This window comes from Vombatus ursinus, unplaced genomic scaffold (genome assembly GCF_900497805.2).
Source record: "Vombatus ursinus unplaced genomic scaffold, bare-nosed wombat genome assembly UNPS02014810.1, whole genome shotgun sequence".
Taxonomy (NCBI): Eukaryota; Metazoa; Chordata; class Mammalia; order Diprotodontia; family Vombatidae; genus Vombatus; species Vombatus ursinus.
Genome location: NW_020954588.1, coordinates 42753063 through 42770529, shown reverse-complemented (window position 1 = coordinate 42770529; position 17467 = coordinate 42753063). Strand labels below are relative to the sequence as shown.

General features: G+C 39.8%; 1 protein-coding gene across 10 annotated transcripts in view; it reads right to left on the bottom strand.

Annotated features, from left to right (window-relative positions):
• Positions 1 to 10051, bottom strand: part of VEPH1 (ventricular zone expressed PH domain containing 1) — a 222831-nt gene extending 212780 nt beyond the window's left edge. For 8 of the 10 annotated variants that reach the window (XR_003570348.1, XR_003570350.1, XR_003570349.1 and 5 more), the window contains exon 1: positions 9932 to 10051. The gene's annotated coding sequence lies outside the window, so the exon portion shown is untranslated. Of the gene's footprint in view, positions 1 to 355; positions 440 to 9748; positions 9801 to 9931 lie in introns of those variants that run through there. The other 2 variants (XM_027876084.1, XM_027876083.1) reach the window with 2 other exon arrangements.
• Positions 10052 to 17467: the final 7416 nt, after the last annotated feature.

Genomic DNA, 17467 nt, shown 5'->3' with positions numbered 1-17467 from the left:
TTTCCCTGTACCCTCCCCCCCCCACACCCCATCCCCCTCTTCCTTTATGAATGGTCTGTGAAATCTTAAGCAACTCCAGATTTCATTTTGGCCTGTGGGTCTATGCTAATTAGCAGGACTGATAAAATTCCTATCTGCCTCCACCCTCTCCCCATAATCCCTGTGGTCTGTGGCTTAAAGTGCTCACATTACTCCCGGTCCAATGCCTGTGGCCTCCCACTGGGTAAGACATGGTGTCCCAGTAGAGCAGGCAACCTCTTATAAGAAAGCAATATGGAGAGGATAATGAAGCGCTTCTGCCTCTGACGCTGGGATCTTCCTGGGTAGACCAGAGCCCCACTGGTTTTCTCTTTACCTGTGCTCTTCTCCAAACATTCTCTTGCCACCGCTGCTGCCGACTTGCATATTTGGAGGCTGGGGGTGGATTTCTAACTTTGCTTCGCTGGTCCAAGAGGCAGCCTACCAGGGGACAGCAAGCTGGAGTCTGGGAGCCCAGTAAAACTCCAGTAGTTGAGCGCAATGCCAAGATTTTGGAATGCCAGGAATGCAGATTAATGCAGCCTTAACCATGAGCCTGCCTTGGGTCAGGTGGCCAGGCTGAGCCTCCACCGGGGGCAACCTTATCTCCCAGGAAAATGCTGTGTTTCCTGGGATGAAATACATCTGCTACAGCCAACCATGCTGTTTTGTTTTTCTTTTTAAATAGAGAACACAAAACTCCCTCTGTTTGTGAAAAACTACCCTTTCCCCAGGAAGATTGGGGAGAGGGGGAAAAAAAACCACTCAAGAACAGAGAGAGTGTTCAAAGGCAGCTGTGGCAGGTGAATGAAAGAGTCATGTGTGCCATTTCTTAAACCCAGTGAGAACATGAGAGCTAGGAGCTAATTGGCACTTCCCTTCCTCCCAGGGCTTATAGAAATCACCTGGAACTCTGGGGATTTGACCTAGAAAAAACCTCAGGTAATCAGACAGCCACTTAGCCAATGGATGGGCCACATTTGGGGAATGTTTAAGGATGGAGACCTCAAGGGATAAAATCACAGCATTAAAAGATCACAAAGAGGGTGGGGGGAGAGCGAGACATTATCGGGGGCCCATTTCTCCTGGGCCTCAGTTTCCTCATTCCCAAAATGAGGGGGTTGGATTAGGATCGTAGGAGGATAGATCCAGGGCTGGAAGAGACCTCAGAATCTAAGATTCGAGGATCCTGAAACCTCGTTGCTTACTCCCTAGGTGACCTTCACCGGGTCACTGACCTCCTTAAGCCCCAGTTTCTTTATCTGAAAAATGAGAGATTTAGGCTAGGTGGCCTCTGGATTACTTTTCAGTAATTCTCAAAGGAGGAGATTAAACCTTTAATCTATGAGCAGTTGGTTTAAAAAAAAGCCTTCAAGAGAGCCTCTCATCTAAACACCTAGAGATTCATGTTTTACTCACGTACTGAGCCATGTAATGTAGCATGGGGCTTACAAACATTCTTCTCACCCTGACTCACAGCCCCTCTCTGTTCAGCCTCCCTAAGGGTCTCCTGGTTCGCTGGATGGGCTCCCTACAGAGCCGTCAGCTGGTGATGCTGTCTATTGTACTGCTCCCCAGGGGATTCTCAGTGTGTTCAGCTCTATGGCCCGGCAGGGAGCAAGGTGTGAACCGGCTGCCATGGCAAGTGATGAGACGCCTGCAGTCTTAATGCTCCAGCGGCAAACCAGCACAGAAGGAGGAGGCTGAGGACCTGGTTAACTTCCCACCTCTGACACCTACTATCTTTGTGACTTTGGGCAAGTTCCTTAGCCTTTTCTATCTCAGTAGCCTGAGATCCATTCCCAATATAATCCTAGGACTTTTAAGACTTTCCCTTCCTCCAATGATGGAACATTCAATACCTTCATGGTTGCCTGAAGAAGTTACATGGTCAGCATTAATTATAACAACAACTCCCATTTAAAAAGCCCTAAGGGGATAGGTAGTACAGGAATTATAATTCCTATTTTATAGATAAAGAAACTGAGGCCCGGAACAATTAAATAGCTTGTTCAAGGTTACATAGCCATTAAGTGTCCAAACCAAGATGGAAAACTAGTCGAAGAAGGCCATTATAAAAGTTTTCATATTTAAAGGCAGTAATTGTCACCCTCTAGTCACTCTTATTAGGGGTGGCTAGGTGGGATCATAGTACACAGAGTTCTAGGCCTGGAGTGTACTTACTGGCTGTATGCCCCTGCTCAAGTGACTTCACCTTGTTTGCCTCAGTTTCCTCATCTGTAAAATGTGCTGGAGGAGGAAATGGCAAAGCACTCCAGTGTCTTTGCCAAGAAAACCCCAAATGGGGTCATGAAGAGTTGGATTCAACTGGAAAATGACCAAACAACAACAAAACTTTGTTTGTTCTTTCCTTGTTTTTTTTTTTAATTCTTTAATCATTATAGACATCAGGGTGGCACAGTGGATAGAGAGCAGGACTTTAGACATGAAGAACTGAGCTCCAATCCTGCTTTGGATGCTTCCTAGTTGTGTGACCCCGGGCACATCTCTTCACTTCTCTCAGCCTCATTTTCCTTCTCCGTAAGATGGAGAAAATAATAGCACTTGCCTTCCAGGGTCATTGTGAGGATCCGAGGAGATAATGAATGTAAAGTGCCTAGTAGATCTCTAAGCACTACATAAATGTTGGCTATAAAAAATGTTACTTATCTCTCTTCTCACTAGATTAAATCTTTGTTGTGGTTGAGTCATGTCCTACTTAGTGACCCGTTTGGGCTTTTCTTGGCAGAGATAGTGGAGTGGTTTGCCATTTCCTTCCTTCTCCAGCTCATTTTACGAGTAAGGAAATTGAGGCAAACAGAGATTAAGTGACCTGCCCAGAGTCACACAGCTAGTAAGTGTCTGAGCTCAGATTTGCACTTGAGGAGGGAGATTTCCTGTTTCCAGGCCAACATTCAACCACTGAGTCATGGTCCTTTGCATAATGCTGGTCTAAGCTGAGCACACTATTCATAGAGGCCACACTTCAAGTATCCTTAGAATTAGGGGCTAAGTAACCTTTTCTCAGGTCTTTGTACAGCCAGGGTCTAGCCTGGGGCCTATTAGGTGCATACTAAATGTTTGTCCACGGAACGAATACCTCCCAGTACGTCCTTATCAAAGCTGATGCTCCATTGATGGTCCAGCCTGCCCCTGACCTCAGGGAGCTTACAGGTATATAGGCTGCAAGAACATTTTGTTCAGGATTGGATCTCCCATGGTCCTTTTCCTCTGCCATGCTTGTATCTAGACAGGCCTTCTTCCATATTTAAATGACTAGTTTGCAATGATCTTGAATTTGTCCCAATTGTGTGTGGCAATATCTCATTCCTCCATCTCTCCCAACCCCACCTGGGCAGCTGGAGCCAGAGCCTGGCCATGGAGCTCACCCCATGAGAGGCTGAGCAAACCTGCCATTTCCCTAGCTGGTGAATGGCCTGGAATACAATGTATACTGAGCAGAGCTGGCATCTTTGCAGGGGCTTAAGGTTTTCATAGGGCTTTATATGAATTAGCTTATTGACCTTAACAGCAATACCAAGAGGCAGATACTTTTCTTTCTATAGGTAGCAGTAAGGAAACTTGTGAGTTCACCAGTGTAGGAAACTCTTGTGTAGAAACCTCTTCCACTGACACAAGACACTCCTCCATAACTCTAGTCTCAGAGAGTTATCAGGTCTACTCAGAGGTAAAGTGACTTTGCCAGGGTCACATAGCCAGGATGTATCAGCAGGACTTATACCTGGGTCATTCTGATTCTGAGGCTAGCCTTTTAGCTACTGGTCCTCGATGTTTCCCTAAGATAAGTACCTTAAGAAATATCATTCCCATTTTACAGATAAACTGAGGGTAAGAAGAGTTAAATGATTTCTTCTTACAGTTAGTACCAGATAGGCAGGAGTTAAACCCGTCAAACATGGGGAGGACCAATTGGATCTCTCCTACATCATAGTGCCTGTCTATAGAAGAAGACATTTAAATCACCCAGAACTGCCACAACAAATACCTATTGGTTCTTTTAGTTTTCCCAGTGCAAAGCCAGTGTGATCACAAGGTGCTACATAAATGCCAACTGTTAGTGTTGTTCTTGTTGCTTCCCTAATTTTTTACAGGAGTGTTGGAGGGTTAGGGTTAGTGGCCGTGTCTTTCATAGCCTGTATAACTCTCTAATGAGCCACGTAACAAGGGAACATTGGGCACAATGTTGAGAGGCAGTATCATATGGTGGAGATTGTTGGGTTGAGACTGAGAGCAATTAGCTTCAAATCTTGGCTTTGCATGACTACTCATATGACTTTGGATCAGTCACTGAACTCTTGTGGGTCTCAGTTTCCTTATGTGTAAAATGTAGGGGTTGGGCTGGATCAGAGGTTCTTGAGTTTTTAGACCCCCATGCTCCACCCTGGCAGTCAGTCTGGGGAAGCCTATGGATCCCTACTCAGAAAAATGCTTTTAAAGGCATCAAAGAAAACACATGGGAGGGGCGGAGCCAAGATGGCAGAGGGAAAGCAGTGGCTTGCTTGAGCTCTCTCTCAAACTCCTCCAAATACCTGTATAAAATGGCTCTAAACAAATTCTAAAGCAGCAGAACCCATAAAAAGACAGAGTAAAACAAATTTCCAGCCCAAGACAACCTGGATGACTGATCAGAAAGGTATATCGTGACAGGCTGGGAGACAAGCGCAGTTCGGCATGGGCGCGCAGTTCGGTGTGGGCGCGCAGGCCTCAGCGACCCTGGAGCAGGACTCAGAGGACTGAATCACAGGCAGCTGTGGTGGTTTCCAGACTTCTCAATCCACAAATGCCAAAAACAACTTAGAAGGTCAGTGGGAAAAGTCTGTGACTGCGGTGAGAGAAGAAGCTAGGTCTCAGCCACCCTGAGGGCAGTGGCTGCCTCCTGAGCTTCCGGCCCACAGACTGAGCAGGAATCAAGTGGCTGATCAGAGGGGGATTGCAAGGGTCTCTTTGCCAGAGCTGAGGCAGGAATCTCTTGCTTTGCCCATGCTTGGATCTGGGTGACAGTTCTGAGGGGCGGTCCTGGGGCAAAAAGGAGTGCTGGCATGGTGGAGCTTGATGTGGAGGTGGAGAGGGAACACCTTGCCCCTTATCATAGCACCTTGAAATAACTGAAAATTTTCAGGTCCCTAGAAGTATCTCTGAAAACAGCTGTACAAACCCCCAAAGCTTGGGACAGTACATTCTCCACATTGGAAACAGACTTTTACCTTAACAAAGATTTAAAACTCAAGTAATTGGTTGGGATCATGAGTAAGCAGCGCAAAAAGAGTCAGATTATATTATCTTACTTTGGTGACAAAGAAGATCAAAACATACAACTAGAAGACAATGAAGCCAAAGATCCTACATCCAAAGCCTCCAAGAAGAATGTGAATCAGTCCCAGGTCTTGGAAGAGCTCAGAAGGGATTTTGAGAAGCAAGTAAGAGAAGTAAAGGAAAAACTGGGAAGAGAAATGAGAGTGATGCAAGAAAATCATGAAAATCAAGTTAACAGCTTGCTAAAGGAGACCCAAAAAAATACTGAAGAAAATAACCCCTTAAAAAATAGCCTAACCCAAATGGCAAAAGACATCCAAAAAGCCAATGGGGAGAAGAATGCCCTAAAAAACAAAATTGGCCAAATGGAAAAGGAAGTCCAAAAGATTACTGAAGAAAATACTTCCTTAAAAATTAGAATAGAACAATTGGAAGCTAGTGACTTTATGAGAAATCAAGACACTGTAAAACAAATCCAAAAGAATGAAAAATTAGAAAACAATGTGAAATATCTCATTGGAAAAACAACTGACCTGGGAAATAGATTCAGGAGAGAGAACTTAAAAATTGTTGGACTGTCTGAAAGCCATGATCAAAAAAAGAGCCTAGACATCATCTTTCAAGAAATGATCAAGGAAAACTACCCTGGTATTTTAGAACCAGAGGGCATAATAGAAACTTAAAGAATCCACCAATCTCCTCCTGAAAGAGATCCCCAGAGGAAAACTCCTAGGAATATTGTAGCCAAATTCCAGAGTTCCCAGTTCAAGGAGAAAATATTACAAGCAGCCAGAAAGAAACAATTCAAGTATTGTGGAAACACAATCAGGATAACACAAGATTTAGCAGCTTCTACATTAAGGGACCACAGGGCGTGGAATATAATATTCCAGAGGGCAAAGGAGATAGGACTACAACCAAGAATCACCTACCCAGCAAAACTGAATATAATCCTTCAGGGGAAAAAATGGTCTTTCAGTGAAATAGAGGACTTTCAAGCATTCTTGATGAAAAGACCAGAGCTGAATAGAAAATTTGACTTTCAAATAGAAGACTTAAGTGGAACATGAAGAGGTAAATAGGAAAGAGAAATCATAAGAGACTTATTAAGGTTGAACTGTTTACATTCCTGCATGGAAAGATGATATTTGTAACTCATGAGACCTTTGTCAGTATTAGGGTAGTTGGAGGGAAAAAATTATATGTATATACATATATAGATAGGTAGATAGATAGATAGATAGATAGATAGATAGAGGGCACAGGGTGAATTGAAGATGAAGGGGTAATATCTGGAGAATAAAATTAAGGGGTGAGAGAGGATTATACTGGGAGAAGGAGAAAGGGAAAGGTAGAATGGGGTAAATTGTCTCACAAAAAAACAGAAGAGAAAAGGTTCTTACAGTGGAAGGGAAACTGGGGAAGGTGAGAGGGAATGAGTGAATCTTATTCTCATAGAATTTGACTTAAGGAGGGAATAACATACACACTCAATTGGGTATGGAAATCTGTCTTCCCCTACAGGAAAATAGGAGGGGAAGGGGACAAGAGAGTGGGGGGATGATAGAGAGGAGGGCAGATTGGGAAAGGGGGTAATCAGAAGCAAATACTTCTCAGGAGGGACAGGGTCAAAAGAAAGAATAGAATAAATGGGAAGGTGGGATAGGATTAAGGGAAATAGAGTTAGTTTTTCACAGCATGTCTACTAGGGAAGTGTTTTGTATAACTGCACATGTATAGCCTATATTGAGTTGCTTGCCTTTTCAATGAGGGCGGGTGGGGAGGGAGGAAGGGAGAAAATTTGGAACCCAAAGTTTTAAAAATACATGTTTAAAAAAATGTTTTTACATGCAACTGGGAAATAAGAAATACAGGAAATGGGGTACAGAAATCTATCCTGCCCTATAGGAAAATAGAAGGGGAAGGTGGGGAGAGATAGCAGGGAAAGTAGACTAGGGGAAGGGGTATTCAGAAAGTATGTCATCTTGGGGTGGGGGGAGGGGTGAGATGGGGTGAAAATTTGGAACTCAAAATCTTGTGGAAGTAAATGTTGAAAACTAAAAATAAATAAATTTATTAATAAAAAAAGAAAACACACAGGATGATCAAGCAATCCAATTACAGTGAATTATGGTTGTCAAAATATCCAAAACGACAAGTTCATGGACCCCCCAGGTTAAGACCTTTTGGACTAGACTCTTTCCAAGATCCTTCCCCATCTTCAAATCTATAATACAGATTATCTACATTTTGAACAAATACAAGTTCCCCTCAGATGTACACACACCTATGTTTCCTCAGCTTATGTACTACTGGGTTCTCTTAAGAATGATTTAGAAAATGATGGTAAAGCCAGTAGAATTTCTGAAGGAAATATTTACCATGGTCAAGAAGGTAGGGTTAGAAGGCCCCTTGGAGGCTACCTTGTTCAACTCCCTCACCTTAATAATAAGGAAACTGAGGCCCAAGCAAATTAAATGACTTACCCAAGGTCACATGAGCATAAATGACAAAGGTCAGACTTGAGCCCAGGTCTTCTGAACCCACATTCAGCACTCTGGTCATTGTATCACAAAGGTTTGGCACTAGATTTATGATTTAATTAGTATATGTGACTCTTAGGTGAGAAAATCCTCTCCATCAATACCAGCTGGCACCTTCTAGTCTTAAGGAGCTGCCTAGATTACTAAGCAGTTAAGTGACTTGCTCAGGGTCACACTGCCAGTGGGCATCAGAAATATGACTGGAACTCAGGTCCTCCTGCTTTTTCCACTAGCTCTCTACCTCTTAGTTGATGCTGCCTCTCTAGTCTGCCACAAGTTAGGCAGGAACACAAGAAACAAACACAGGAAAGCAACTGGTCATGAGAAAAGTGGTCACCTCAACGCTAGAAAGGCCTAGTTTTCTTCGACCCAAACACCATCATCCTTTCACAGTGATGGTTAGAAGAGTCTCTCAAAGGCTCCCAAATGCAGCATCAATAATTTAATTTTTTTTCTTTAAAAAAGAAATCAAACTACTCCTGTTTGAAAACTGGCCCACTGAATAATTTGGGCGGCAAAATCTTTTGCTAAAGTTCACAGATTTTTTTTTCCCTTGAAAGGAAGGATTAGAGATTATTTTGAAAGAGCATCTTTTTCACACAGCGTGAATGGACTCCAGGAGTTCCCATGGGAATCGGCCGCATACATTTCAAGCCTCCCACAAGATGCCTATTGTTCCCTGTATGCCTCTCAGTTTCTCCTGTCATGGCATGTTTCTACCCTGAACTTCTACTGAAAGCCTTTGGATATTGAGCTATTTCAATTGAACTGAAAGGGCCAGGCTGTTGGCCCCTCTTTTTTTTTTTTTAAACTCAAACAGTTTCTATTTTTACAGACTAATTTTCACAATCACCTACAAATTAGTAATTACATTTTAATTATTCTGGCTGATCTTCCCCTCCCTTAACCATATTCACATCACAAACTTTACTGAAATACAGACAAATGGAAAACATTTTTCCTCGAAGAGAATTAAGAGTCTATGAAATTGTACTTTTGTGGCCAGTAAATATTGAAAAACCAAGAATGAATAGATTCTGCTTTCCCCATACAGACCAGGTATACATTTTCACTGGCCACTATTGATTTTGCCATTCAAATTGTCCTTGGAAGGAGAAAAAAAGAAACCTTGCTTAAAAAAAAAATCTGACTTAAAATACTGTTGCTTTCATTTCTGTAGCAATGATGCTGACTTTTTATTTTTTTTTTTGCCAGTGTAAAGGAAATTCCAAGTTAAATAGTCCTTTATTTATATGCACATTTCAGTAAATTCAAAAGTTCTGCAAGCCACCTTAAATGGGGGATTCTTGAGGCAAGACGAAATTGTGTAATGTAAGGGATCTTGGTTGATCACGGGAGCCGTTTAAGTACATAAGCCAAATAACAAAAAAAGGGGGGGGGTGTCTGAACAGTAATTTAGAAAACTCCCACTAAAAGAGAGTGAAGATTGCAATTTCTAAATAAGTCATTGTGGTCTCTAGTGCCCCAAAGGACTACAGAGATGCCCTTTAATTTTTCTTCCAGAACTCTGGAGCAAGGTCAAGTCCTCTAGTTCACAAAGTTTCTTGGAGAAACCAAGGGATTGTTGAAATTTTTTTCTTTTGGTAGGGGGGTGGGGTAGGGGGAGAACCAAAGGAAAATGCACATGCTGTCTCTCCAAGGAGAGCTTATTAATTCTGAAGCAGGGAAGCAAGTCTACCACAACCTGGCCACAATACAAAAGTCTTTCTCTTACAGTCATAATTTAAATGCATGCATCAGAGGCTCCCCACAATGCCCAAGCAAAGCTATTTGTATAATCTGCCAACTAGCTAAGACTTAAGGTTGCCTCAACCCCTCACCCCCCACCCCCAATCCCTTCATTATTTCCTTTTGGAAGACTAATGGACAGGAACACCGCCGGTCAGTCGTACCTCTCAGGGCAGGAATCTCTGGCCATCAGAAATAATGAAAAGTACAATGCTTGGTCTTTAGAGAAATTCTACTCCAGCTCAATCCAGGGGGCAAAGAGTTTGGCCCCTGCCTCTGGTATGTGAAGGCAGCTGACTTGCTTTGGCGCCTGTCAAATCACCCAGCTGTACAATGGGTTCACTCACCGTGGACTTGTCATGTAGAATGAAGCAGACGAATATCTCCACTCCACATTCCCCACCTTCTGATCAGAATGATTGCTGGGGCCAAGCTTCTCCTCCCGGGACACTCCAGTGGAAAGTTCTCTGAGTAGATCCCTGGGATGAATGGGTCAAATTTATCCAACAACCCGTGGTTTAAGCCCTGTTAATGAATAACCTACTTTAAGAAATCAAGGAAGTTTTAAGTTAATATCAGATTGGGGACTCTTATCAGAAATCAGTGAAAGGGCTAAGCTGTTTTTGTGGTGAGGGGGAGAGAGAGGCAGGAGAGGACAGGGGGAGAATAGGAGAGCAGGGGGCAGCACATAAAGCCAAAAGGAGAAGAGGAAGGAGGCTGTGAAAGGAAAGAAGAAAAATGGCCAGTTTTTGATCGTAAGAATAGCAAAAGCTAGGATGCCCAGAGCAGGGACGCTGAATGAAGCACCCATAAGAATTTGAAATTCACAGCTGTATTTTCTCCCTGGGACAAATCAGTCCCAAAGACAGGGGAGTAGAATGTAAGTAGAAACACTATATTTCTGTCATTTGCATGGAGGTACTCATTTCCCAAGTCCACAATCTTCTTCACATTACTATCCAATCCCCTCTCTCATTTCTCCAGCCTCCCTGAGACATAGATCAGTTTTCCTAAGACTAGAATACCTCTACTACTGGCAATGACAAAACATATCAGGATTTAATAGTACTTTCCTCACAACAACCCTTTGATATGTGAGTGCTACTATCCCTATTTTACAGATGAGAAAACTGAGTCTCAGCGAGGAACTAGCTTCATTCACAGGCAATATGACGAAGAGGCTGGTGCTGCACGTACCTTGTTAAATCTGGAATCCCAGGTAGATTAGATGATGAGATCACAGATTCAGAGCTCAATGGAATCTTAGAGATGATCTAGCTCAGGAATTCTTGACCTTTTCTTGTGTCCTGGACCCCTCTGGCAAGGCATTCTGGTAGAGATCTTTATGACCTACCCCTCCCACTTTTCCAGTTTTCTTACACCTTATTCCCCAACACATTCTTTTCATCCAGTGACACTGGAATCCTGACTGTTCCACAAATAAGATGCTCCATCTTTCAGCTCTGGCCATTTTTTTCTGGCCACCCCCAGATCTGGACCGAATTCCCTCCTCTGCTCTGACTGCTGAACTCTCTGGCTTCCTTTATGTCACAATTAAAATTCCACTTTCTACAGGAAGCCTTCCCTAGCCCCTCTGAATTCCAATGCCTTCTCTCTTAATTATTTCCCATTAATCCTGTATATAGATTGCTTTGTATGCATTTGTATGCAGGTTGTCTCTCCCATTAGATTGTAAGCTCCTTGAGGGCAGAGACTATCTTTTGCCTCTTTTTGTATCCCTAGCACAGTGCCTGGCACATAGTAGGTGCTTAATAAATATTGATTGAAGACCTCTGCAGAATTGTGTTTCTAAATGCATAAAAATATGCAATTGCAATTAGACCAATTATATTGAAATACAGTTATCAAAATAATTTTTAAAAAGTTCACAGACTCCCAGAGTCTTTATTGAAGGAGGGTGCCCAAGCCAGGCATTTCTCCATTTCCCAAGTGATTGCACTCCTTTGGATTTATGCATCCTGCCCCCATGAAGGCTATTTTCCTCTTCCTCTGTTTTTTAGATTTGCTGTTAGATTGTAAGCTTCTTGAGTACAGGGGCTGTTTTTTATTTTATTTTTTTTTGTATTTGTACCCTAGTGCCTAGCACAGTGCCTGGCACATAGTAGGTGCTTAATAAGTGTGTGTTGATTGACTAACTGAAAACCACCCTTAGTTCTGTGTGATCAATCAAACAGACTTTTCCTAACCTTATGGTTAGCAAACCAGAACTAGTTGTTGCATGTCTACATGTGTTTCAAAGTCTCTACCAAATTTCCATCACACATCATTAAAACTTTTCTGGTAGCAGATTCCCCAGCCTTTCCAAAGAAGGCATATGCCAGGGCTGATATGAGGATGTGGTTTATGAAAGTTTGAGTGGAAAGAGATTACAATGAAACATTGAATTGGTTGACTTCAAGTCAAGATCGTGAAGGGAAGAAAGTGAAGCTGGGGGTTGGGGCGATAACATGAAAGAACACTGAGGTATGGAAAGAATGGATGTCATGTCATAAGTTCTTTAAATTGTTAAATTTCTTGTTTTTTTTTAAGTTACAAGTGATATTAAGTAATGGGTAAAGACACTATAATGTTTGTGTTGTTTTAATTTATTTCAATGAACAAAAATGTTTTCAACTCAGTTCCCACCCATGGTAGAAAAAAAAAAAGAAAAAGAAAATCCTGGTATTAAATATGCAGTCAAGCAACACAATTTCTGCATTGGCCACATCCAAATATATGTATGTATATATGTATATTTATATATAAATATGTATGTGTATCTATATATATTTCTCAGTGTGCACCCTGAGTCCGTCACCTCTGCCAGGAGGTGGGTACCGTGTTTCACCACGATTTCTCCAGAATCACTGTTGTTCATTAGGTTGATCAGATTTTGTAAGTCTCTCAAAGCTGTTTATCTTTAAAATGTTTTTGTTACTACAGAAATTGCTCTCCTGCTTCTGATTTTTTCACTCTGCATCCGTACATGTAACTCGTCCAGATTTCTCTGAAATTGCTTCTCACAGTTTCTTACAGCTCTGCAGTATTCCATTACATTCATAGACCATAATTGTTCAGCCATTCCCCCTTGATGATGTTCCCTTAGTTTGTTAGTTTTAGTACTTTGCTACTATTAGCAAAGCTACTATAACTACTAGAAAGAACCATTATAAGTATTTTTGTACATTTGGATCCTTTCCCTCTGTCTTTGATATCATTGTAGTGGATCAAAGGGTATACCTAGTTTAGAGTTGTGGGCCACAGTTCCAAGCTACTTTCTGCATTGGCAGGATCAATTCATGGTTCTACAAACAATGTATTAATGTGACTATTTTCCTACAGCACTTACACAGGGCTTTAAGGCTTTGAAAATGCTTTACAAATATTATATCATTTTATCCTCAAAAGATTCCTGGGAGGTAGGTGCTATTATTATCCTCATTTTATAGATGAGGAAAGTGAGGCAAACAGAGATTAAGTGATTTTCCAGGGTCACACAATTAATATATGTCTGGGGCCAGATTTGAACCTAGGTCTTCCTGACTTCAGGTCCAGCCCTTTATCTACAGTGCCACCTACTAAGTGCCTACAGTACCACTCAGCTCTTATTCCAGTAGCAGTGGTTTTTGGGTTTATCAAACACTAGATTGTTAAGTTCTTTTGCTTCTGTATAATGTGAATCTAATCTATTCCATGGATTAATTTTTCAATACTTAGCAATTACTACTTTGTAATATAATTAGAGATTTGATCCCCTACAATTAGAGATCTAGGCCCCTCTGCTTCCCATTTTTAAAAATTATATCCCTTGAGATTCTTGATCTTTTGTTTCTCCAGATTTTCTCTCACTTTTTCTAGCTCCATAAAGATATCCTTTGGTAATTTGTATGTTTTGGCATTGAATGAGTAAATTATTTTGGCAGGATTATCATTTTTATTAAATTAACTTGGCTTACCCATGAACAATTTATATTTGCCCAATTATTTAGGTCTGTCCTATTTGTGTAAAGGGTGTTTCATGAATGAATTCATGTGGTTCTCTATGTGTCTTAGTAGATAGAATATAAAATATTCTGCAGTTATTTTGAATGAAATTTCTCTTTCCATATCTTCTTGAAAGCTTTTTTTTTGGGGGGGAAGGAGGGTATTATGTAGAAATGCTAACAATTTGTATTGATTTATTTTATGTTTTTGCAATTTGGCTGTAGTTTTTTTTTAAATTAATTTTAGTACACTCTTTACAATTATCCAAACAAAACATTACGTCATCTGCAAAAAGAGAGAAAATTTTGTTTTCTCTTTGCCTGTACTTATTCCCACTTTTTTAATCTAATTATTATAGCTAGCATTTCAAATACTTATACTAATAATTGGTATGATTATGGACATCTTTCCTTTACCCCTGAACTTACTAGAAAGTCTTCTAGTTTATTCCCTTTATCCATATTTCTGGATTTTGGTTTTATAAATACTATCCAACATATTAAGGAAAGAAGAAGTCCACTGATATTCCTATATGACACTGCGATACCTGAGAACTCTTCTTCCTCTTGTATATTTGATTGGAACTTTCATACTCCCGTATATGGTTAATTATCCTGTTTCATAATGAATTTATTCAACCAAAAGTAATGACAGAAATCATTAAAAGAGGATTTTTAGAGTTAGAGCTTGTAAGGATTTTAGAAGTCACCTAGACTACTTGCTTGATCAATGGGAGACAAAAGGAGAAAAGTAACAAGATGTTTTTGCTGTTAAAGGAATTAAAAAATTAATAAATTTATGTACTAAAAGCAATAACAAAATAAGAAAAATTAAAAATTAAAAAAATTAATTTTATTTATTTTTTGTTACATTATGAGTTCCCTCACTCTCCACCTCACACTAAAGAAGGCCAGCATTTAACACATATTACAAACATTATACTATGCATACCTCTATTTACCAGTTCTTTCTCTGGAGGTGGATAGTATTTTCCTTCATAGGTCCTTTGTAGTTGTTTTATAATACTCAGAATAGCTTAGTTGTTCATTATTATTCTTTGAACAATATTGCTGTTACTTTATCCAGTGTTTTCTTGGTTCTGCTCATTTCACTTTTCATTATTTCATGCAAATATTTCATGTTTTTTTAATCAGCTTGCTCATCATCTTACAGTGCAGTAGTATTCCATGACAATTATATATCGGAACAGAAATTTTGAAGAAAAAAAATCAATTGAATTAAGACATGAAATTGTTATTTTAATGACCAATACAATTAATTAACCATTAAGAAATTGAAGCAAAAGAAAAGAAAGTCAAATCACTGAAAGGAGAAATTACAACAAGTGACAAAGGAAATAAACACTATTACATACATTACATATATTACATATGTATATGCATACAACATCTTCCAATAAAACTGAGAATATAAAATAAATATTTACAAAATTATAATACACACATATCTGTGTATGTATGTGTGTGTATATATATATATGTATTACATACATACACACATGTATACATACACATATAGAGAGAGGCAGAGAAAGGCATGGTAATTAAAGATAACACTGCAGTAAAAAAGACCTTCATCTAAATCCTGCTTTTCACACACACTGGATGTGCTTCTCCATAAGTCATTTAAATTCTCAGTGCCACCAGGTAATTCTCTAAGTTAATGACTACCTGGCCTTAATAGATGGAATTTCCTCACCTGGAGATCTCTAGAATGAAATCATAGGTCTGAGGAGACTTATATAATCGAGATGGAGTCAGAAGTGAACTCAAAGTTCAACAACAACAACAAGAATGCTATAAAACATACAAACCACTTCCAAAACTAGAGAGAGTACTCCATTTCTATAAGGTAAATATGGTCCTAACTTCCAAACTAGTTAAACATAAGGCAGAGAAAGATAACATAGTGGTAGATTGGAAAGATAAAGTGCTAGATTGTTTGAGCTCAGGAATTTTTAATTTTAGTAGGGTTAAATGCTTATTTATGTACCAAATCTGTACCAACATGATGAGTCTCTGGGAGTTAGGAAATACCAGACTGCCTAAAGAGAGGTGAATCAGCCTAGGTCAGAATCCAAGTCTTGAAATTTTTAAAATATATGAGATACAATGATATATTATTTTTAAAAATTCATTATGATAAAATAGAATTTGTATCGAAGATTCAAGAATGATTTAATAGGAAAGCAACCAATATGATATATCATTAAGAAAATATTAGAATCTAAGATTTTATCATTCATTAGATGCAGAAAAACCTAGATAAAACAGAAGACAATAGGATTCTATGCTAAAACAATGAAAAGGATAGATAAAAATATTTATTTATGACCAAGAATTAGTGTACATAGTGAAATAGAGAAACACTAGAGGTTTTCCCAACAAGAATATTCAAGGGAATTATTGCTACTTTTTAAAGTATCATTGACACTTCCCCTTAACCCTGCTTATCCTCCTACCCTAATCCTGCCTTGTGAGAAAAAAGCTAAACAAACAAACAAATACAGTTCTCATATTTTAAAACATGTGCCCAACTCTGTGCCATCTATTATTTCTCTGCTGAGAGGAAGGAAGCTTACCTCATCACCAGAATTCTGAAGTAAGATTCATCCCTGAATTGATCACTCAAATGATGGCTTTTAAAGTTGTTTCCTTTTACATTATTTCAGACATTCTGTAAATTGTTCTCTTGGTTCTGTTCAAATCCCTTTGCATCAGTTTATAGAGGTCTTCCCATGGTTCTTGGACTTCACATTCACAATTTCCTAGGGTGCAATGATTTCATTACAGTCATTTGCCATATCTTTTATGCTCTTCCCCAATAAATAAACATTTACTTTGCTACTAATTATTTGCTGTCACCAAAAAAAAAAAAATGCTGTCATAAATGATTCTGTATATATTCCTTTCTCTTTCTCTTTATCCTATCTACATCTAGGCACTTGTTATATTGGGGCAAAGGATATTCACAATTCAGCAATTTTCTAGTATTGTTTCAAATTGTTTTCCAAGATAGTTGAACCATTTCATAGATCCCCCCCCCATAGAAGTGTGCGTCTCCTCCCACAGACTCTCTAACAATTGCCAATTTACTTTTGTTGTTGTTGGCTTACTAATCCGATGGGTGTGAAGTGGAACCTGAGTTGGTTTTCATTTTTATTTATTATTAATAAGTACTTGGATTATTGCCTGACTCCAATGGTCTTCCCACTCCAGAGACAGCTATGTAGAACAGTTGATAGAGCACTAGGTCTGGAGTCAGGAAGATCTGAGTTCAAATCCAGCCTCAGACATTTACTAGCTATGTAACCCTGGGCAAGGCACTTAACCTGTCTGCCTCAGTTTCCTCAACTATAAAATGAGCATAATAATAATACCTACCTCCCAGGGTTGATGTGAGAATCAAATGAGATATTTGTAAAGCACTTGACACAATGCTTAGCATCTAGAAGATGCTTAATAAATGCTTGCTTCCTTTCCCTATTTCACCCCTTCTCTGCTCCTTCCTTTCTAATTCTAGCTCCCAGAACAGTCATCAAAGCTTACCATTCTTGAGATAATCTAATGATTTTGAGACTATCACTGCTGACTTGGACATTTCAATCAAATGCTAGGTTATTACAATGACCATTCTTTTTCATTTCTCTTTCCCAAACAACCCAACCTGGCTCTTCCTCCCTTTTCAATGAATGGAAGACATTTATTTAGAATAGGTGGCAGGACCTGCCTTGCTTGCTTGTATTTCAATCCCCAGCAATAAGCACATGCATGGCACAAAGTAAATGGTTAATATTTGTCTCCTTCCTTCCTTCCTTCCTTCCTTCCTTCTTTCCTTCCTTCCTTCCTTCCTTCCTTCCTTCCTTCCTTCCTTCCTTC